Source organism: Triticum aestivum, chromosome 7A (assembly GCF_018294505.1).
Source record: "Triticum aestivum cultivar Chinese Spring chromosome 7A, IWGSC CS RefSeq v2.1, whole genome shotgun sequence".
Taxonomy (NCBI): domain Eukaryota; kingdom Viridiplantae; phylum Streptophyta; class Magnoliopsida; order Poales; family Poaceae; genus Triticum; species Triticum aestivum.
In genome coordinates, this window is record NC_057812.1 from 327,080,333 (window position 1) to 327,102,818 (window position 22,486).

Here is a 22,486-nt window from a genome sequence, read left to right on the forward strand (position 1 = left end):
TATTGGGCCGAAATGTTAAACAGGCCCTTAACAGGCCAAAACTAATATCAGGCCGAATTACTAAGTGGGCCTTTAGCAAGTGGGCCCAAAAGCATAGTGTCCAGTTGATGGGCCGAATCTGATATGGGCCATAATTGAGCCCGAAGCATCTTAAAGGGCCGGACCTGATCTGGGCCGTAATTTGGCCGAGAATGTGGTAGGCTTTTAACGGGCCGGATCTCATATGGGCCACTATTAGGCTCGGAGCGTGGCAGGCCATTAATGGACCGGATCAAATATGGGCCGACATTTGGCCCAAAACATGGCAGGCAGTTAATGGGCCGGCCTACTAGGGTCCTCAAAATCTTGTGGGCCTATAGCTGGGCCGGCCCATTAATGTTGGCGAAATCTCGTGGGCCTTTAGCTGGGCCAGCCCATTATGATCCGCAAGAATCTTGTGGGCCTTTACCTGGGCCGGCCCATTATGGCACACAAAAATCTTGTGGGCCTTTACCTGGGCTGGCCCATTATGGCCCGCAAAATCTTGTAGGCCTTTAGCTGGGCCAGCCCATTATGGTCCGCAAAATCTCATGGGCCTTTAGCTGGGCCGGCCCATTATGGTCCGCAAAATCTTGTGGGCCTTTAGTTGGGCCGACCCATTTAAACTTGATGGGTCGGTCCACGTGTCAACATATCATAGGCGCGTCTCGCCCATTGGATGAGTGACACCTGTGCCAACGCGGACCTGACACGTGTCTCCTCCAGCCAATGATGATTTTACACATGGAAAATTCCCATTGGTCGGGGCTGTTAACGGGTTATCGGATCCCAAACCCGACCCGATAGCTTTCCGTTATGGTGGATGCCACGTGTCGGTCACCCTTGATGAAAGCACTTCTGTGACGCGCAATTTATCGTCATGGAAGTGGACACTTCCGTGATGATAATTCTGGTAATGTCATGGAACACTTCTACGAGAGCACAGGTATGACTATCTTGATTCTGTCATAAATTTTTCATGGATGTACATGCATGGAAAAAAACGCGACGTACTGTGACAAACATGTATCATCACGGAAGTGTATTTTTTTTGTAGTGCCGGTAACCTCCCGGTGCTCCCGTATATACCCGAACTCATCCGGAACCATTCCGACGTCCAAATATAGTCATCCAATATATCGATATTTATGTCTCGACCATTTCGAGACTCCTCGTCATGTCCGTGATCATATCCGGGGACTCCGAACTACCTTGAGTACATCAAAACACATAAACTCATAATACCGATCGTCACCGAACGTTAAGAGTGCGGACCTTACAGGTTTGAGAACTATGTAGACATGACCGAGACACGTCTCTAGTCAGTAACCAATAGCGGAACCAAGATGCTCATATTGGTTCCTACATACGTTGTTCCCTTTGTCATTGGTATGTTACTTGCCCGAGATTCGATCATCGGTATCTCAATACCTAGTTCAATCTCATTACCGGCAAGTCTCTTTGCTCGTTCCGTAATGCTACATCCCGTAAGTACTCATTAGCTACATTGCTTGCAAGTCTTATATTGATGTGTATTATCGAGAGGGCCCAGAGATACCTCTCCGACAATCGGAGTGACAAATCCTAATCTCGATCTATGCCAACTCAACAAACACCATCGGAGACACCTGTAGAGCAGCTTTATAATCACCCAGTTACGTTGTGACGTTTGGTAGCACACAAAGTGTTCCTCCAATATTCGGGAGTTGCATGATCTCATAGTCATAGGAACATCTATAAGTTATGGAGAACGCAATAGCAACAAAATAAATGATCATCGTGCTAAGCTAATGGATGGGTCAAGTCAATCACATCATTCTCTAATGATGTGATCCCGTTAACCAAATGACAACTTATGTCTATATTTAGGAAACATAACCATCATTGATTCAACGAGCTAGTCAAGTAGAGGCAAACTAGTGACACTTCTCTATGTCTATATATTCACACATGTACTAAGTTTCCGGTTAATACAATTCTAGCATGAATAATAAACATTTATCATGATATAAGGAAATATAAATAACAACTTTATTATTGCCTCTAGGGAATATTTCCTTCACTAGGCACACACTTGTGTGGCATCATGCAGCTTCTAGGCCAGCCAGCCAAGCACCTACGTGGTGGCATGCAGATCTTCGTGAAGACCCTGCCACCGCACCAGCTCAGTAGCCAGCCAGCGTGGCGCTGCATGCCTCGTCACCTTGGACGCATGTCAAAGCAAGGCGAGGCGGCGATGGACGGGACATGCTCCTTTACTGTCCCCGATAAAGCAAGAGGACACATAGGCGGCGCATTAAATGCGTTTTGTCCTTGGATGTCAGGAGATAAACTTGTACACTATACATACTTTACATCTCCTGTGCGCCACTGTGGCGGCCCCTTTGACATATAAAAGGAGGCCCGAGGCATACTGAAGAAGGATTCAGACTTTTTGGACTGGGCATGCACCGCAGCTAGTTCAAGAACTCAACAACACTAAATACACACAAAGCAGGACTAGGGTTTTACGCATCGCTTGCAGCCCGAACCTGGGTGAAAATTCCACCGAGTTGATCTTCTAGACCTGCTCTTTATGCAGCCCCACGCCTCGCAACCATAGAAGGGATCCCGTCGAGGGATCCCATAGGTGTTGTTCCAGAACCCGACACTAATAAAGGAAATAGACCCAAGTTTCAATTTATCCCATCCCATTTTCTGCAGGAGAGCAAGGCGGCATTATGCAAAAGGGTATTAAAGCTTGAGCTAGAGAAAGATGACCTAACAGAGGAAAACTTTAGCTTCAGACGCAAGCTGGAGGAAAACACTGCCTCATCATCACCACCATCATCATCATCATCACCAAAGAAGGAGACTTAAGCACACGGGTATGGGCACTCCCCTTGGCTTGTGCCAAGCTTGGGGGAGATGCCCCGGTATCGTATCACCATCACTTTTATTACCTTTACCTACCTTAGTTCGATCCTTAGCTATTTCGTGATTTAGTTGAATAAAAGTTTAGCATGATCTATTTTCAAGTGCTAGTTTCGTGATCTATCCATCTATCTAATCAAGTGAGAGTTATATAATAAAGTTTAGTTTGAGTTTTTGCTTCTTTACTTTTGTGTTCTAATAAAAATAATGGAAAATAATCAAAAGAGTCATACACTAATCTTATGGTAAGTAATGACATCACATAAGGAAAAGTATAAGTGGTAAATTTTATTAAAAGTTGACAAACATAGCATTGGTCAACGATGCAATTCATGAAAGAATTAATAAGGGAAGAGAAGATTTACATGCAAATACACTATCTTCGACATCTTTTATGATTGTGAGCCCCAATTAAATATGTTATGCCAAATTGTTGACGTTGGACAAGGAAGACAACGTAATGATTAATTTTGTTCATATTCACATAGAATTATATGGTCATAGATCCTTCAACATGTGGTGCTTCCTCAATATCTTTGCTAGCCAAAAATCCGCACTGTCGGATCACGGGTTCCGACAAAACCCTTAGGGTTCGAACACTGGGGTGCACGCGAAGATCTCCCCCCCTATTGATCCACGTCCTAGCTCGAGTAAGATCTTACGGACTAATTCAACGAACTCGCAACACAAAGGACACAAGATTTATACTGGTTCGGGCCACCGTTGTGGTGTAATACCCTACTCCAGTGTGGTGTTGGTGATTGCTTTTTGGGGTGAGGATGAATAGTACAAAGGGAAGAACAGCCTCCTAAGGTGAGCTGTTCTTGTGCTGGGTGGGTGTGAGGATGAACTGAATCTCTCTCCGCCTCCCTCCTCTTCCTAGTGTGGTGGCTAATACTATTTATAGAGGCCTTGGTCCTCTCCCCAAATATTGAGCGGGAAGGGAGCCAACAACGGCCAATTTGAAAGGGGACAGCTAGTACAGCTTATCCTAACAAAAGCACTCTTCACCTGCAAAAGGCTCTGGTGGTGACGCCGCCTTGGGCTCCATGGTGACCTCCGTCTTGCCGTCCGTCTGGTCTTGGTCTCGTTGCATCGATATGGAAACCTTTGCTTGACGCCTCGGTACTCCACGCTTGCGCCTGCTTCCTTAGCACCAAAGAGGAAACAAGGACGCCGCGCACGCAGGCACCCACCTGGCGCCCGCCTGGTCTCGATCGTCATGGCTCATGTCACGAGAACCTCGTGAGGTTTGCCGTGCCTTGAACTCTCCGCCCCTCGCAAGCCAGCCTGGTGAGGCCGCTCCTGAGGAGGTCTTGTGTCGTTCGCCTCGTGAGGGTCTTGAATGTCTTGTTAATGAAGATGGGTCATACATGCCTTCTAGAAAAGCCACGCCGTGGGCCGCAGGCAGGCAAGTTTGGGACCCCCATTCCCAGAATGCCAATAGTAGCCCCCAGGCCCAAGGAGCGCTTGGGCTTGGCTTCGCGGCGAAGCCAAAGGTCAAGTGCGGAGCGCCACGGGCCCCAATAGCCTGCGGCCTTGGTCGATGCGTGGTGGTTGATTGGACGTGGGCGTCTCCGCTTCCCCACGCTGCCTCGGCAACTGCCCGACTTGACAAGTCCTTGCGATATGGAAGGAAGGCCATCATTACCTGTGATCGTGGGGGGTGCTGGTTGGCCTTCTCCTGCTATAAAGGAGGAGGGGGGGCAGAGCCCTAGTCACCCATTTCTTCTTCTACCTCTCCTGCTTCTTCTCCTTCCTTGCTCCTCTCCTGCTACCAATGGCGCCGTCAAGGAGGTTTGTTGCCGCGGAGAAGGGGAAGGCCCCTCGCGAGACGCCCGGCTCTCCGGTGCCCAAGCATGGACGTGGACGTCCATGCAAGCACACCGGAACCCCCGCAGTGGCCTCGCGCTGCCGTGTTGGTGCCACTTCGTGGGGCAGGGGTCGCTCCAGTCATGGCGGTCCTGTTGATGAAGGGAGATGTGCCGTGGTTGCGCGGCCTCCCCGGTCGTGCTTCCACTCAGCGGAGATGCTGCCGGAGTTCGTTGTCTGGTCGGCGAACCCGGCCGGCAACTGGCTTCAGGTCCCGCTCTTCTTCGCCGACGAGCTACCCGCCTCAGCTCCAGGAGGGCTTTGTCTACAGGCAGACAACTACTGCAGCAGGGCTTCCATGGTCGCGGTCGAGGTCTCCGCCGCGGGCAACATAGCCCTGGCGCGCGGTTGGCAGACATTGGCCCGCACGCGCAGCCTGGGCAGGCGGTGCACCCTCCACTTCAAATACGACGGTGCCGCGCCCCTCTATGTGAGGGTGTTTGGGGAAGATGGTCGCTGCGCCGGGTGCTGCCCCGAGGTGAACGACGACGAGGAGGTGCTCGGCCTTGGCAACGGCCGTGACGAGGATGAGGGCGAACCCGCCCTTGGTGCCGACCGCGTCTCATCCGGCTATGCCAGCTCTTCCCCCAGCGACAGCCCCAGCAGTGGCAGCTACGACCAGCCGTCACGCCTTTGTGCCCGCTTCGAATATGATGGCGGGTCGTCTTGTTGCCACGCCTCCGTGAAGCGCGAGGAGGGGTCCGGCTGAACTCGAGAAGGCGCTGGGGCCTACCCCCATGTACTGCTATAGGCGATGCTTCTATTTTGTTCTCTTTTTTCCTTTCCTGCATCAGAAGGAAACCAGAATGGGCCCCGGAGGGGCGTGTATCAAACTATGATCTCAATTTTTATGCTATGTTTGTCGTTCCTGTGCTGTGTCGCAACCTCGTCATTTTACGTAGGTGTCGGTGTCAAAACCGGCGGATCTCAGGTAGGGGGTCCCAAACTATGCATTTAAGGTGGATGGTAACATGAGGCAGGGGACACGATGTTTTACCTAGGTTCGGGCCCTCTTGATGGAGGTAAAACCCTACGTCCTGCTTGATTATTCTTGATAATATGAGTAGTACAAGAGTTGATCTACCACGAGATCGGAGAGGCTAAACCCTAGAAGCTAGCCTATGGTATGATTGTCTGTTGTCCTACGGACTAAAACCCTCCAATTTATATAGACACCATTGGGGGCTAGGGTTACACAAGGTCGGTTACAAAGGAGGAGATATACATATTCGTATTGCCTAGCTTGCCTTCCACGCCAAGCAGAGTCCCATCCGGACACGGGATGAAGTCTTCAATCTTGTATCTTGATAGTCCAACAGTCCGGCCAAATGATATAGTCCGGCTGTCCGGAAACCCCCTAATCCAGGACTCCCTCAGTAGCCCCTGAACCAGGCTTCAATGACGATGAGTCCGGCGTGCAGTGTTGTCTTCGGCATTGCAAGGAGGGTTCCTCCTTCGAATACACCACGGAAGAATTTGAATACAAGGATAGTTTCTGACCCTGCAAAATAAGTTCCACATACCATCGTAGAGAGAATAATATTTCCACAAATCTAATCTGCTGACATGTTTTGGCAGCATGACATCACGCCACGGCCCGGTAATTATTTGAACCATTTTTCTTTAACCAGCCCCACACATAACACGAGGCGGTTTCTTGACATGTCTTGTCAAAGCAGAGATCGTGTTCCCCTTATTACGGGATTCTCATCAATACGGACATGGGTAACCCAACCGCGCCATCAATTACGGCGCTTGGTGGACAAGCAAGTTTTACCAGGCTAGTGGAGGCGCATAATTTAGTCCGCCCTTATAAAGGGATAAGATCTCACCTTTTTCTACCCACGCCTTCTTCCTCCTTGCTCATCCATTCTCGCGCACTCGAGCTCCAACGCCCAAGTCCGTATCCTCCTCCTCAACTCTCTCCAAACATGTCCGGAGCAGGAGGCAAGTGGATGGCCTCCTCCATCACGGAGGGGCACATCAAAAAGTTACGCGGAGCCGGATACTTAGCCACGGATATCGCGCACCGACTGCCAGCTGCGGGGCAGGTCATCCCTACCCTAGAACCTCATGAGAGGGTGGTCTTCCTCCACCACTTCGTCCACGGACTGGGGTTTCCCCTCCATCCATTTGTCCGCGGCCTCATGGTCTACTATGGGCTGGACTTTCATGATCTAGCCCCGAACTTCATCCTCAACATCTTGGCGTTCATCGTCGTGTGCGAGGCCTTCCTCTGCATCTGGCCCCACTTCGGTCTGTGGCTGAAGACCTTCAATATCAAGCCGAAGGGGGTGGGTGGCCAACAAGCGGAATGCGGCGGAGCCATGGTGGGCAAGATGCCCAATGTTACATGGTTCGAGGGCTCCTTCGTGGAGACCATAAAGGGGTGGCAATCGGGGTGGTTCTACATCACCGAGCCGCGCGACACCAACTGGGTGGCGGCCCCCGAGTTTCGATCCGGAATCCCCACGCGGGTAACTTCCTAGAAGGAGAAGGGCATGTCCTGGGGTTCATCGGTGGAGCTGGACGGACTCCAGAAGTGTATCTGGAACAGGACAAGCAAGAAACTTAAGCTTGTCAACATAGTCCAGGTCATGCTCTTCCGCCGGATCCTCCCGTGTGAACAACGGGATTTTAACTTATGGGAGTTCGACCCGGCCCGGCACCAGACTCTAAGCGAGCTCTTCGACACGACGCACAAATACGTCTGGAGGGTGCTATTCAAGGGCGTCGAGGTCCCCCCCCCTCTCTCACCGAGGACCACAGGCTAAGCGCGAAGCGCCCCGCGAATCCGATAAGTTTTGTACATCTGGTAGGATATTTATTTCCTATAGCTTAACCATGTGCGGGGTCTGAGCTCCCATGCCTTTGACAGGACTGGGTGGAGGCATCGGAGAAGATTGACTATCCGGCCCCTCTGCCCGAAGACACTGCAGACACTCTCTTGACGAAGATGCTGACTCCGACTCCTTCTAAGGTGCCGGAGAAGACCAAGAAGAAGTCCAAGGGAACCCGCAAGACTTCCTGGTGCCAGGTGGGATCGGACTCATCGTTCGATAACTCCGCGATGTACTCCTCTCATGAAGATGAGGAGGAAGATGAAGATGCTCCCCCTCAAGCCGGAGGAGACAAGAAAAGGAAGGCCGCCCCAACCAGGGTGGCCGAAGGGTCCAAAAAGGGAAGGACTCTCCTTCTGGACTACTCCACCACCGCCGCCGAAGGCGAAGACGAGTGGCTGCTCAGGGCCAAGCCCGTGGCAAAGTCGTAAGTATTCGGATACCAGAAGCATACCTTTGTCGCACTGCTTCCCTTAACGCCGAATATGATTATGCAGACCTCCCCAAACCCGTATCAACGTATCCTCGTCGGATGGCTACTTGGATTCGTCGGATATGGATAGCGATCCACTTCTGACCAACTCCTCCCCCTGCCCTACGGACAACACCGAGGTATTGTCTCAAGGGGCACCGAGCCGGGGGGAGATAGTCCCAGAGGCGCCTCAAGGCGACCTTCCGGACTCCAGGAGCAAGGCTCCCGGGGGCTCCAAGTTTGGTTCTCAGCCGAACACCGCGCCGGAACCTCTAGTGGTTCCGGACTTGGGCAGGCGGCCCCCTTCCAAAAGGGGTAAGACGCCCATGCTGGTGACCTCTGTCCATCCAGAGGCAGCAGACAACCTGCTGCTAGCGCTTCGCGGCGCTTCCATCGACGAAGAGCACCGCACTATTATAAGTGCGGTGATCAAGAAGGTTCAGTCCGCCAAGAGCGGACTGACTGAAGCCTGTGCCAGCCTTCTAACATGCTTTGAGGTAAGTATTTAAAATATAGGGAAAATATTACCGCATAGACAGTAGCCCCTGATGCTTGGTTTGGTGTTCACAAAGAAAACCCGAATAGAGGATCAAATATAAGTATTTCTATATGCGTATTCAGGCTTCGCTGCTGGCCTCTGCTGCACTGATTGCGTAGGTAGCCGCGCTGAAGCAGGACCTCGAGGGGTCCGAGAAAGAGCTCGGCCTTGCCAAGAGGCAGCTCACGGAGAACAAAGGTAAGTAATACCTTGTATAGATATATATATGCAAAAAAAAGATGCGATTGCAAAATGACAGGATCAATATGAATTTGCCAGGGGCCACGACCGAAGTGGCGACCCTGAAGCAAGCGCTGTCCGGCCGAAAACAAAGCGGCCCAGGAGCGCACCGAGCGGAAAAAGCAAGAGGCACGGGTGGGCGAGGTGCAGCAAGAGCTCCAAGCTCTTGTGACGAAGCACGAGCCGTTGGAGCTTGACTCGGAGACGCGAGAGTCTAAGCTTGCCGCAGCCCTTGAGAGCGCAAAGAGTGCCAAGGCTGAAGCCCAAAAGGCCCTCCAGGAGATTGAGGCAATGAGGAAGATAGCGGTGGGTAAGGCATTCAATATGCAAAGCAAGCATGTGAAAGTAAATTACTTGTTACTTACCCGAGTCCGGAGCTCTCCAGGAGCATTCGCAGATTTGCCCCGCAGCGTGTCGGATGCCGCAAAGTTTTACCAGGCCGAGGAGGGAAGCTCGACGGAGAAGCTGTTCTGGTCTCAGTATACTAGGACCGAACACCCGATGCCTATGAGCGACCAGCCGAAGCAACTAGTCGAGCTGCACAAGGCGGCCGAACAGGCCATGAAGGGCTTTATAGTCTGGATGTGGCCTGGCGACGCCCTTCCCAATAGCTACTTCAGCCTGGTGAGGCGGCTTGTGGATGCCTGCCCACGGCTCGAAGTCATCAAGCGGTCTATCTGCATCGAGGGTGCACGCCGGGCTTTCGCCCATGCGAAGGTGCACTTGGCCAAGATGGACGCTGAGAAGCTGTTGAAGGAGGGGCCGCCGCAGGGCAAGGAGCATCGCCACCCCGAGATGTATTATGAGGGTGTCCTGAAGGGTGCCCGTCTTGTAGCGGACGAGTGTGCGAAAGATGTAATATTTGAATGAACTTGCTTGTGTAATCCTGTGGTATGAAAACTTGTTCATATGCGCTATGCAACGCTTGTTTGAATTTAAAATATTACCTTCCGTTCGGCTGTTTATCAAATCTTAGAGATGGCTAGTCGTCGGCTTCTGCCCCCATGCCATGAGTGCTGGGGTGTTCAGGATAAACCTGAGCACTCTTGTTCCCATTTTTGGGTCCTTTGAGGGAGGTGCTCAGCGCAACGAACAAGGCAATCAGATTATAATGCTTTATCACTCTCACTTAGCCATAGAATTCTATAATTTTAAATTTTGGCGAAGCCCCTAGTATTCGGAAGGCCGAATTTGGGGCGCTATACACGCCTTAAGCCGGACAAAGCCGACTCCTCGCTCTAAGAGGCATAAGTCTTTAGGGACTCGAAACCTCTCGAACAACGACCAGTCTCTCGCCTTATCATGACAGTCAGTTTTAGCTTTCTCTACTGAGGTGCTTAGCCCAGCTGAACCGAGGCACAATCGCAGTAGTTCTCCCAGTGCTACCTTAGCCGATATAGCGGAACATAAGGTACCAAAACATGGGAGCCGAGCAAACCCAACTATTGACCCAAGACATGATTTGGAGCTGATGCATATAATGCTATAAGTTCGGGGTGCCGCACTGTCTAAAGTGTTCGGACTTCTCACACCGTATTATGGGGTATGCTTAAGCCCCTAGCGTATTAGCCATACCAGAGTGTACGGGTGCTGGATGTCATGAAATGAACATATATATATATATAAGGAAGAATAAAGAATGAGATAATAGTCTAGTGTTATGCATTGTTTATTCAAAAAGGTGCGTTAAAGCAAAATGATACAAGTAGTGCGATAAGCAAAAAGTAGGACTATTTGACATGTCCCCTCCAAGGGCAAGCTGAGGAATGGCATTAAAGGAAGTATTTCACTCATTATCGTAATCCACTTGGGAGTTCCGTGGTTCGACGTAGCTTTATGCCTCCTTGATTGCTGCATCATGTGGTCGGCAATCATACTGCCGGACAGGGTTTCCAGAGATTAAATTCCTGAAAGAGAGAAAAATAACAAAGCGGGAAGCCCCTAGTGCGGTTGAGCCGCGTCTTGGGGCGTGCTGTAGTCGTGCCACCCTCCCCACCTATGCCCATGGTATTTTTAATGCGTAATTATGTACGCGCGGCATGGATTTTGCCATTTGGTTGGGACTGGGGTGGGGGCCGCATTGCTATGCGAGCTTGGAACGTTCCAGGCGGTCTTGTTGCCGATTACCCCGGGCGCGCTTGAAGGTGTCCGGGTCCTTAATCGCCGAACTAGTGGATTGCCTTAAGAGGCTGCTTTGTGCTTCTGCTGCGAGGGCCGCAGTGTGCTCCTCCGTGCGGAGAGAGCACTCTGTGTTTCCATTAACTGTGATGACCCCCCAAAGTCCTGGCATCTTGAGCTTGAGGTATGCATAATGCGGTACCGCATTGAATCTCGCAAATGCGGTTCGCCCGAGTAGTGCATGATAGTCACTGCAGAACGGGACTATATTGAAGATTAACTCCTCACTTTGGAAGTTATCCTGGGATCCGAAGACCACTTCCAGTGTGACTGAGCCTGTGCAATGGGCCTCTACACCTGGTATGACGCCTTTGAAGGTCGTTTTTGTGGGTTTTATCCTTGAGGGGTCTATACCCATTTTGTGCACTGTGTCCTAGTAAAGCAGGTTCAGGCTGCTGCCACCGTCCATAAGGACTCGAGTGAGGTGAAATCCGTCAATGATTGGGTCTAGAACCAGTGCGGCAAATCCGCCATGACGGATACTAGTGGGGTGGTCCCTGCCATCGAAGGTGATCGGGAAAGAGGACCATGGGTTGAACTTTGGGGCGACTGGCTCCAACGCATGTACGTCCCTTAGCGCACGCTTCCGCTCCATCTTGGGGATGTGGGTTGCGTATATCATGTTCACCGTCCGCACTTGTCGGGGGAACCTCTTCTGTCCTCCGGTGTTCGGCTGCCGGGGCTCCTCCTCGTCATTGCTCTGCGACCCCTTATCTTTGGTTTCAGCATTTAACTTGCCGGCCTTCTTGAACACCCAACAATCCCTGTTGGTGTGGTTGGCTGGCTTGTCGGGGGTGCCGTGTATTTGACATGAGCGATCGAGTATTCGGTCCAGACTGGACGGGCCTGGAGTGCTTCTTTTAAATGGCTTTTTCCGCTGACCGGGTTTAGAGCCTTTGAATCCGGCGTTGACTGCCGTATCCTCTGTATTGTTGCTGTGAATGCGGCGCTTGTGTTTGTTGCGACATGAACTGCCATTGCCATCCTTGGTATCCTAAGTACCATGGTTCTTTGATATGTTATTGCTACGAGCCAGCCAGCTGTATTCTCCCGCACAAAAGCGGGTCATGAGTGTCGTGAGGGCTGCCATAGATTTCGGCTTTTCCTGGCCAAGGTGCCGGGCGAGCCACTCGTCGCGGATGTTATGCTTAAAAGCTGCTAGGGCCTCTGCATCCGGACAGTCGACGATTTGATTCTTCTTTGTTAGGAACCATGTCCAGAATTGCCTGGCCGATTCCTTTGGCTGCTAAATTATGTGGCTCAAGTCATCGGCATCTGGCAGTCACACATAAGTGCCCTGGTAGTTGTCGAGGAATGTGGCTTCCAGATCTTCCCAACAGCCAATGGAGTCTGCTGGCAAGCTGTTGAGCCAATGCCGAGCTGGTCCTTTGAGCTTGAGTGGGAGGTATTTCATGGCGTGTAGATCATCACCGCGGGCCATGTGGATGTGCAGGAGGAAATCCTCGATCCATACCGCAGGATCTGTTGTGCCGTCATATGATTCGATATTTACGGGTTTGAAACCCTCTGGGATTTGGTGATCCATTACTTCGTCTGTGAAGCATAGGGGGTGTGCGGCGCCTCTGTACTGGGCTATATCGCGACGCAATTCAAATGAGTCTTACCCACTGTGTTCGGCCCGACCGGACCTACTTTTACTGTATCCAGCGTGACGGTTATTGTCTCGCATAGTGGCGCGCCCTAGTGATCCATAGATCAATCTTGCATGTTTTGCTTTGTCGTCCAATACGTCTCGTAGGTCTGGCGTATTTCCCCATGCCTTGACATTTTTATTTGAGTGGCGTCGGAGTGCGGGCTGAGCTTTTGGTTGAAATGCCTCTCTATTGCGGCCACAAGGTGGCTGGTTAGCCGCATCATATGCTGGAGATGTAGGTTTGAGTGCTTCCTCCTCGAGTCGGGGTAGCAACGTACGTTTTGGGTAACTCTTGGAGGGGCGTTCGAGTTTATATTCCTCGGCCGCAAGGACTTCAGTCCATCTGTCAGTTAGCAAATCTTGATCAGCTTGAAGCTGTTGTTGCTTTTTATTAAGGCTATTTGCCATGGCTATAAGCCGGCGCTTGAAGCGCTCTTGTTCGACGGGATCCTCAGGCACGACGAATTCGTCATCGTCGAGGCTTGCCTCGTCTTCGGAGGGAGGAATGTAATTCTCATCCTCCGCCTCTCCATCTGCCGCTCTCTCTGGAGGGCTGGCTTCTCCATCCCCCTACCCTAGATCTTGCTGGAGGGGATTGTTGTCGTCTTTGGCACTGTCCGGAGTGCTATTATCTCATGTGCCGGGGTCACTGCTTTTGCTTTGGCGAGACTTAGAGCGGCGCCGCTGACGCCGGCGCTTGGGTTGCTTCTTGGAGGGGTCATCCTCCGCTGTCTCATCACCATTGCCTTCTTTGGGTGTGTCCACCATGTATATATCATATGATGAGGTGGCTGTCCAGTGCCCGGTGGGCAGTGGTTCCTCTTCGCCTCCCGCATCGTCGTCCATGCAGTCGATGTCTTCGGAGTCGAAGTCGAGCATGTCGATTAAGTTGTCGAAAGTGGCTACTAAGTGGGTGGTGGGTGGGTGGCAAATTTCTTCGTCATCTGCATCCCAATCCTGCCGGACATAGTTCGGCCAGGATTCTCCTGATAAGGAGAGAGACCTTAATGAGTTCAATATGTCACTAAAGGGCGAGTGCTGAAAGATATCCGCAGAGGTAAACTCCATGATCGGCGCCCAATCGGATTCGATAGGCACGGGCGCAGGCGGTTGGGGCTCCGTGGCCGGGGAGGAATCCGGCAGTTCGGCATCACGGCTCTCATGAAGGGTAAGGTCGATACTCGGCTCGATCGCCGATGAGAGTGCGGCCTCTGTGGTGGGGTCTATCCACCCACCCATGGAAGGCGCAGCTGGTTCCGAATTGAGGGTCAGAGCGGTTGCCGGCGCGATCTCCTGGACACTGTCCGATGGCTGAGCTAAATCATGCTCATCGTGGCCGTGTGGCGCACTAGGTAGGGGCTCGAATCCGTCGAAGATCAAGTCTCCGCGGATATCGGTCGTGTAGTTTAAGTTTCCAAACCTGACCTAATGGCCAGTGGCGTAACTCTCGATCCGCTCCAGATGGCCAAGTGAGTTGGCCTGAAGTGCGAAGCCACCGAATACAAAGATCTGTCCGGGGAGAAAAGGCTCACCCTGGACTGCATCGCTATCGATGATCGAAGGATCCATCAAGCCTAACGGCGACGACACAGAGGAACTCTTAATGAAAGCACCAATGTCGGTGTCAAAACCGGCGGATCTCGGGTAGGGGGTCCCGAACTGTGCGTCTAAGGCGGATGGTAATAGGAGGTAGGGGACACGATGTTTTACCCACATTCGGGCCCTATTGATGGAGGTAAAACCCTACGTCCTGCTTGATTATTCTTGATAATATGAGTAGTACAAGAGTTGATCTACCATGAGATTGGAGAGGCTAAACCCTAGAAGCTAGCCTATGGTATGATTGTCTTTTGTCCAATGGACTAAAACCCTCCAGTTTATATAGACACCGGAGGGGGCTAGGGTTACACAAGGTCGGTTACAAAGGAGGAGATATACATATCCGTATTGCCTAGCTTGCCTTCCACGCCAAGTAGAGTCCCATCCGGACACGGGACGAAGTCTTCAATCTTGTATCTTCATAGTCCAACAGTCCGGCCAAAGGATATAGTCCGGCTGTCCGGAGACCCCCTAATCCAGGACTCCCTCAGTAGGGATAACTTAGCTCGACTTGTTTTGAGTGGCCTCCTCCTCACGAGGTGCTTGCTTCCTAGTACCTGTCGAGGCCTCCTTGTCCTGATATGAGCTTAGGAACTGCAAAAAAATCATCAACAGGTTTATCATTCACCCGGGGCTTGGTCATAGGCCCCGCTGGCCTTGACCCGGCGCCTTGCATCGTGATACCCATGGGGCATGGACTAGGAGAGGTGCGCCAGCTTGTGGGCTGGAACGAGGGTGCCTCACAAAAAGACAGAAGGAGGAAGCTCACGAAGGTACCTGTTCAGCCCCCTCGCGAGGGACGCGAGGGAGAGTACAGGTCGACCAAAGAGATGAAGGCAGAAACAGAGGCATAAAGCGACAAGACGGGACCAGCAAGAGACACCAGAAAGAAAATTTCAATTAAAAGAGGGTCGGAAAGCAAATAAAAAGCCGCGTTCGGCACCTAGTCTAGTCTTTGACGTCTTCTCACCAGCGCGGAGCTAAGTGCTGCCACTCGGCGTGGGAGGGAGCCCTCGAGGCCCAAGGGCGACTGTCTTGAGGCTCCGGGGCGTGTACAGCCCCACTCATTATTACATGAGAGTGTCACGGGCGGCGATTCTTCACAGGCACGGGGCCTTGCTTCACAGGCATTGGGCCTTTCTTCACAGGCACCGGGCCTTTTTCATAGGCACCGGGCCTTCTTCACAGGCACTTGGCCTTTCTTCACAGGCACTGGGCCTTTCTTCATAGGCACCGGGCCATCTTCACAGGCACTGGGCCTTTCTTCATGGGTTGAACTTCCAGAGGTGTTGGATGTTCCAGGCGTTCTGGACGGGTACCCCGTCCTGCGTCTCCAGGCGCGCGGCGCCAGGCCAGGAGATGTGGACGACCTTGAATGGGCCCTCCCACATGGGTGAGAGCTTATGAAGCCCATCCCTGGAGAGCACCCGCCTCAGGACGAGGTCACCCACCTCAAGAGTCCTAGAGCGGACGCTGTGACAGTGGTACCGCCGCAGCGCCTGCTGGTATCTTGCCACCCGTAGTGCAGCTTCGCGGAGACGTTCGTCCCCCAGCATGAGGTCCATACCCCGCGTGACATCCTGTTGCGTCTCATCAATTGCCAGGACCTGTGCAGAGTGATGCTTGACCTCGTGAGGGAGGACTGCTTCTGCTCCGTAGACGAGGAAGAACAAGGTTTTGCCCGTTGGCTTGGTGGTGGTGGTGCGGATCGACCACAACACGGACTGGAGCTCGTCGTGCCAGCCCCTGCCATAGGCTTCGAGCTTCTTCTTGAAGGTCCTGGTCTTGAGGCCCCTCAGGACCTCCGCGTTGGCACGTTCGGCCTGGCCATTGCTCCTGGGGTGTGCTACTGAGGCGTAGCAGATCTGCGTTCAAAGGTTAGCACAATATGACTTGAAGAGATAACTAGTGAAATGCGAGCCATTATCGGTGATGATGTGGTTGGGGACCCCAAAACGGCTCACGAGGCCCTTGATGAACTTAACCGCAGAGCCAGTTGGGATGCGCGGATGGCTTCAACCTCCGGCCACTTAGTGAACTTGTCGATGGTGACGTAGAGGTATCGATAGCCCAGGAGCCCGAGGAAATGGGCCTAGAAAATCCAGCCCCCAGACTGCGAACGACCACGAGAGTGGAATGGTCTAGAGGCCCTGAGCTGGCTGATGGATCTACTTCGCATGGAAGTGGCAGGCCTCACAACACTTCACCAGCTCAGCCACATCATTGAGTGTTGTAGGCCAGTAGAATCCACTTCAGAATGCCTTGCCGACAAGGGTTCGCGACAACGAGTGGTCCCCACAGTCCCCGCCGTGTATGTCACCTATCAGCTCTTTCCCCTGTTCCCTGGAGATACAACACAATGAAATGTCATTTGGTCGCTTCCTATATAACTCACCATCCCAGATGCAGTATGTTGTGGCCTGACGGGCCACGCGCTCCGCGTCCTCCTCCTTCTCTGGCAACATCCCTTGCATCAGGTATTCGTTGAATTCCTTGGTCCAGCATCCCTCCTGAGGCTCGAGCGCCAGGAGTAGGTGCGCTCTTGAGGTCGGGCCATAGGCGGGGGCTCCCGTGGTAGGCGGCTGCGGGAGTTCCTCCCGAGGCTGAGCTGTTCTTGAAAGCGGTGGCATTGTTGATGGCTTGAAGAGCCGCTCCTCAAATACGCCAGGCTCCTGGGGCTGTCACTTGGATGCTCTTCTGGCGATATCGTCAGCTTCCTTGTTGGTGCGACGGGGCACGTGCTACAACTCCAGGCCCAAAAATTGCTTCTCCATATTGCGCACCTCCGCGAGGTATGCTTCCATGTGCTCGTCCTTCGGCTCGTATACCTTGATGGAGAAATTGACAAGGAGCTGTGAGTTGCCCCTGATAGTGAGACGCTTCACCCCCAGTGCTACCATAGTCTTCAGGCTGGCTATGAGGCATTCGTATTCTGCAATGTTGTTGGAGACCTTCTCGCCCTGCTGGAAGTAGAGCTGCACGGAGTAGTAGGGCTTGTCCTGAGTGGGCAAGATGAGCACTGCTCCAGCCCCCACTCCTTGGCGTGCGAAGGCACCATCAAAATACATGACCCAGCCATCAGGCGCCTCGGTTCACGGCGAGCGGGACCGGTCTTCGCCTTCCTCAAGCGCCGGGGCGTCTTTCCATTCTGCCATGAAATCAGCAAGCGCGGCTCCCTTGATGACCCTGGTAGTACTGAACTCCAACTAGAAAGCTTGTAACTCGATGTTCCATTCAACGACTCTTCCGGCAAAGTTGGGGCTCCTGAGCACTCGCTCCAATGGGTAAGCTGAGACGACCTTGATGGGGTGGCCCTAGAAGTAGTGCCGCAGCTTTCACGGGGCCACTAGGAGCGTGAGGAGGAGCTTCTAAGGCATGTGGTACCGTGTCGGCGGACAGGACATTGAGCCCTGTGCCACCGTCGATGAGGGTCTTGGTAACTTGCACGTTGCTGATGACTGGTGAACAAAGCATTGGGAGGACGCCTGCACTAGCTGTGCACTTGAGCTGATCTGCCGAATTGAACATGATGGGGCACCTAGACCATCTGAGCAGGCGTGTGGCCTCGAGCTTGGCAATACTACATTCACTTTGCGAGCAAACTGTTTGAAGATACGCTGCGAGGCTGGGGCTTGAGCTCCGCCCAAGATGCAAGCGATAGCGCGCGGCTCCTGGAAGCCCCCAGCCCCCTCATCTTGATGGTGGTCGTCATTCCTTCTGGGTGGTGGTGGTAGTAGAGGAAGGCCAACGTTGCCTTGAGGACGGTGCTCACAAGGCTGGTCCCTCCGGGCGCCCTCGCGGGGCTGATCCTACCAGCGGTCCTCACGAGGCCGGTCATGCCACTCCTGGCGCGAGCCACGGTCGTCCCAGCGTCTGCCACCACGTCCTCCTCCTCGGCCGTAGCTCCGGTCGCTGCGCTCGGGGCGTCGACCGAAGCATACTTCTTGGATGGCTCTGAGCTCTTGACAATCGCTGGTGTTGTGGGTATGCATGTTATGGAAGGCGCAGAATGGTCGGCTGCTCTTGGATGACTTGGGAGGATCTCGGCCGCGCTTGGTGTCTGGCTCCGCCACGAGCACGGCCACTCCTTTGCGTTTCACATCCTTGGCCTTGGTCTTCTTCCCTTCTGGGTCCGCAGTAGGGAGTTCAAGGAGGGAGAGGCGCCCCTCCTCAGCTCTTGCACACTTGGTCGCGATGTTGAACAGTTCCAAGGTCGTACACAGCTTGTCGTGGATGGAGAGCTGCCCCTTCATCTTGATGTCGCGGACGCCATCGGAGAACGCGGAGATGACAACCTCGTCAGTCACCTTGGGGATCTTGATTCACGCGTTGTTGAAGCGCTGGATGTACTTCTGCAGGGTCTCTCCTGGTTGTTGCTTGATGCAGCGCAGGTCACCCACGACCGGGGGGCGATCGCGCGTGCCCTGGAAGTTGGTGATGAAGTGGTTGCGCATCTCGTCCCAGGAGGAAATTGAGCCTGGAGGCAGGTTCAGGAGCCAGGCGCGGGCGCCACCCTTGAGAGCCATGGGAAACCAGTTCGCCATGACTTTCTCGTCGCCTCGGCCGCCTCGATGCTCAGCTCGTAGAGCTACAGGAACTCCGTGGGGTCATGGGTGCCGTCGTAGCAAGGAGGCAGATCTGGCTTGAACTTCCCCGGCCAGGCGACGCTACACAGCTCGGGGGTGAAGGCGCGGCAGCCAGCCGTGGTCACCGGGGCCCGCCTTGGACGTGGAACTTGGTCTTGGCGCCCACGCGCCGCTACAGCAAGTAGCGCGGGGCCTTGCCGTAGTAAACGATCCTGGCGCGGCGATGCGAGGAGTGGCAGAGTGTTCACTTGCGGTTGAGGTACTTCTTGATAGCTTCTTTCTTCACGCACGGGCGCCGGACGCGGTGGCTCACGCCGTGGAGCCGCACGCCTTGGCGCTAGGGCGCCGTCTTGGTGCTGAGGTGGTGGAGGTGCTTCGTGAGCCGCGTCGCCCGTGGCCGGCGGAGGATGAGGCAGAGAGTAGGAGGGCGTAGGGGAGCCTCCTGCGGCGCGGACAAGCTCGACGATGCGGTCAAGCCAGTCCTCGTAGAGGTCGTCGACCGGGCGGTAGCGCAGGAGCTCGTGCGCCATGAGGAGCGCGGCCCGTGCGTCCGTGGGAACGCAGCGAGCGTGAGACGACGAACCAGCAGGAGTCGGTGATGGAGTGGCGGTGCAGCCATCCGGTCGCACCGAGGGGTGCAGCGAGGATGCTTGCTGCTCGTTCCCCGTCGGGCCGGTGGCGGCGTTGGCGGCAGGCGATGGAGAGCGACGGGGTGGCACGCCGATAGGGACCGTCTGAGCAACGCGGGTGGCGAGGGCAGCCCGGCGCTTGGCGCGAGCACGGCGTGCATCCGCCATGGAGACGATGAAGAAATGTGACGGGAAGCGACGGAAGGGAAGCTTCGGCGCACCCCTACCTGGCGCACCAAATGTTGGATCACAAGTTCTGGCAAAACCCTTAAGGTTCAAACACTGGGGTGCGCGCGAAGATCTCCCCCCTATCGATCCATGTCCTAGCTCAGCTAAGATCTTACGGACTAATTCGACGAACTCGCAACACAAAGGACACAAGATTTATATTGGTTCGAGCCACCGTTGTGGTGTAATACCCTACTCCAGTGTGGTGGTGGTGGATTGCCTGTTGGGCTGAGGATGAACAGTATAAAGGGAAGAACAGCCTCCTGAGGTGAGGTGTTCTTCTGCTGGGTGGGTGTGAGGATGAACTGACTCTCTCTCCGCCTCCCTCCTCTTCCTACAGTGGTGGCTTATCCTATTTATAGAGTTCCTGGTCCTCTCCCCAAATATTGAGCGGAAGGGAGCCAACAACAGCAAATTTGAAAGGGGACAACTAGTACAACTTATCCTGAGAAAAGCAGCTTCGCCAGCAAAAGGCTCTAGTGGTGACGCCGCCTTAGGCTCCATGGTGACCTCTGTCTTGCCGTCCGTCTGGTCTTGGCCTCATTGCACCGATATGGAAACCTTTGCTTGACGCCTCGGTACTCCGTGCCTGCGCCTACATCCTTAGCACCAAAGATGAAACAAGGATGCCGCGCATGCAGGCACCCGCCTGGTCTCGATCGGCATGGCTCACGTCATGAGAACCTCGCGAGGTTTGCCGTGGCTTGAACTCTCCGCCCCTCGCGGGCCAGCCGGGTGAGGCCGCTCCTGAGGAGGTCTTGTGTCATCCGCCTCACGAGGCTTGGCCCCCCACGAGGGTCTTGAATGTCTTGTTGATGAAGATGGGTCATACAGGCCTGCTAGCAAAGCCACGTCGTGGGCCGCAGGTAGGCAAGTCTGGGGACCCCCTTTCCCAGAACGTCAACATGCACTAAGTAGTGTTACTACTTGTGCATCCAAAACCCTTAAACCAAATATGGTGGCTGACATACGCAAATAAGAGCGAGAAGAGAAGCGACACAACGGTCACAAAGCCATAAGTGATCAAGAAGTGATCCTGAAACTACTTACGTTCAAGCATAACACAAGACCGTGTTCACTTCCCGGACTCCACCGAAAAGATACCATCACGGCTACACACACGGTTGATGCATTTTAATTAAGTCAAGTGTCAAGTTCTCTACAACCAGACATTAATAAATTCCCATCTGCCACATAACCGCGGGCACGGCTCTCGAAAGTTTATACCCTACAGGAGTGTCCCAACTTAGCCCATGACAAGCTCTCACGGTCAATGAAGGATATTCCTTCTCCCGGGAAGACCCGACCAGTCTCAGAATCTCGGTTACAAGACATTTTGACAATGGTACGACCAGCAAAGCCACCCGACTGTGCCGACAAATCCCGATAGGAGCTGCACATATCTCGTTCTCAGGGCACACCGGATGAGATAGGCTACGAGTAAAACCGGCCCTCGAGTTTCCCCGAGGTGGCCCCGCAGGCGACTCGGTTCGGACCAACACTCAGAGGAGCACTGGCCCGGGGGGGTTAAAATAAAGATGACCATTGAGTCTGCAGAACCCAAGGGAAATGTACAGGTGGTAGGTAGGCAAATGGTAAAACCAAGGTTGGGCCTTGTTGGAGGAGTTTTATTCAAAGCAAACTGTCAAGTGGGTCCCATAAATCCCCAACCACGTAAGGAACGCAAAATCAAGGAACATAACACTGGTATGACGGAAACTAGGTCGGCAAGAGTGGAACAAAACACCAGGAAAAAGGCCGAGCCTTCCACCCTTTACCAAGTATATAGATGCATTAATTAAATAAGAGATAATGTGATATCCCAACATATCCATGTTCCAACATGGAACAAACTGCAAGACACCTACAACTAGCAACTCTATAAGAGGGGCTGAGCAAAAGCGATAACTTAGCCAAACAATCGTTTGCTAGGAAGGTGGGTTAGAGGCTTGACAAGGCAATATGGGAGGCATGATACAACAAGTGGTAGGTAGCGCGACATTGTGATAGAGCGAACAACTAGCAAGCAAAGATATAAGTGATATCGAGGGTATGATTATCTTGCTTGAAATCCCGCAAGGAAGAAGAACGAGTCCATGAAGTAGACAAACGGACGTAGTCGAACGGATCCTCACAAACACAACGTTACCAGAACTATCAAGAAGAAGCAACACCGGAAGGAAGCAAACAACATGGTAAACAACCATCACATAAACATGGCATGATGCACAACCAAGTATGATGCATGTCCGATTTAATGAAACATGGCATGGCAAAGTGCACAAACAATACTACAAATTAAGTGGAGCTCAATATGCAACGAGTTGCGTATTGACGAAACACCACATCAATTATTTAGTTCTCTCCCATTATGTACCCAGCAATATTAAATGTTGTTAAACATGGCAAGAGGTGAAGCAAAAGTAAACTACATATTTAAGCAAGTTTAAATGAGGCCAGAAACAACAACAACAACAACAACAATTCCGGAAAATCCTCATATGCATATTTCGAATTAGCTACTGTTCTGCCCTAAACATAATTTTAGAGTTGTTAATCATGCAAAGTAAGTACACCATGTTAATCTATGCATTTTTTGCCCCATTTACATATAAAGTTTATTAAATTTGGAGCTACGGTTATTAAGTTGTGAAATAAAGCATTTTAGCATGGCATTTAAGCAAATTAAACAAACAACACATTTAAACATTTTTAATAT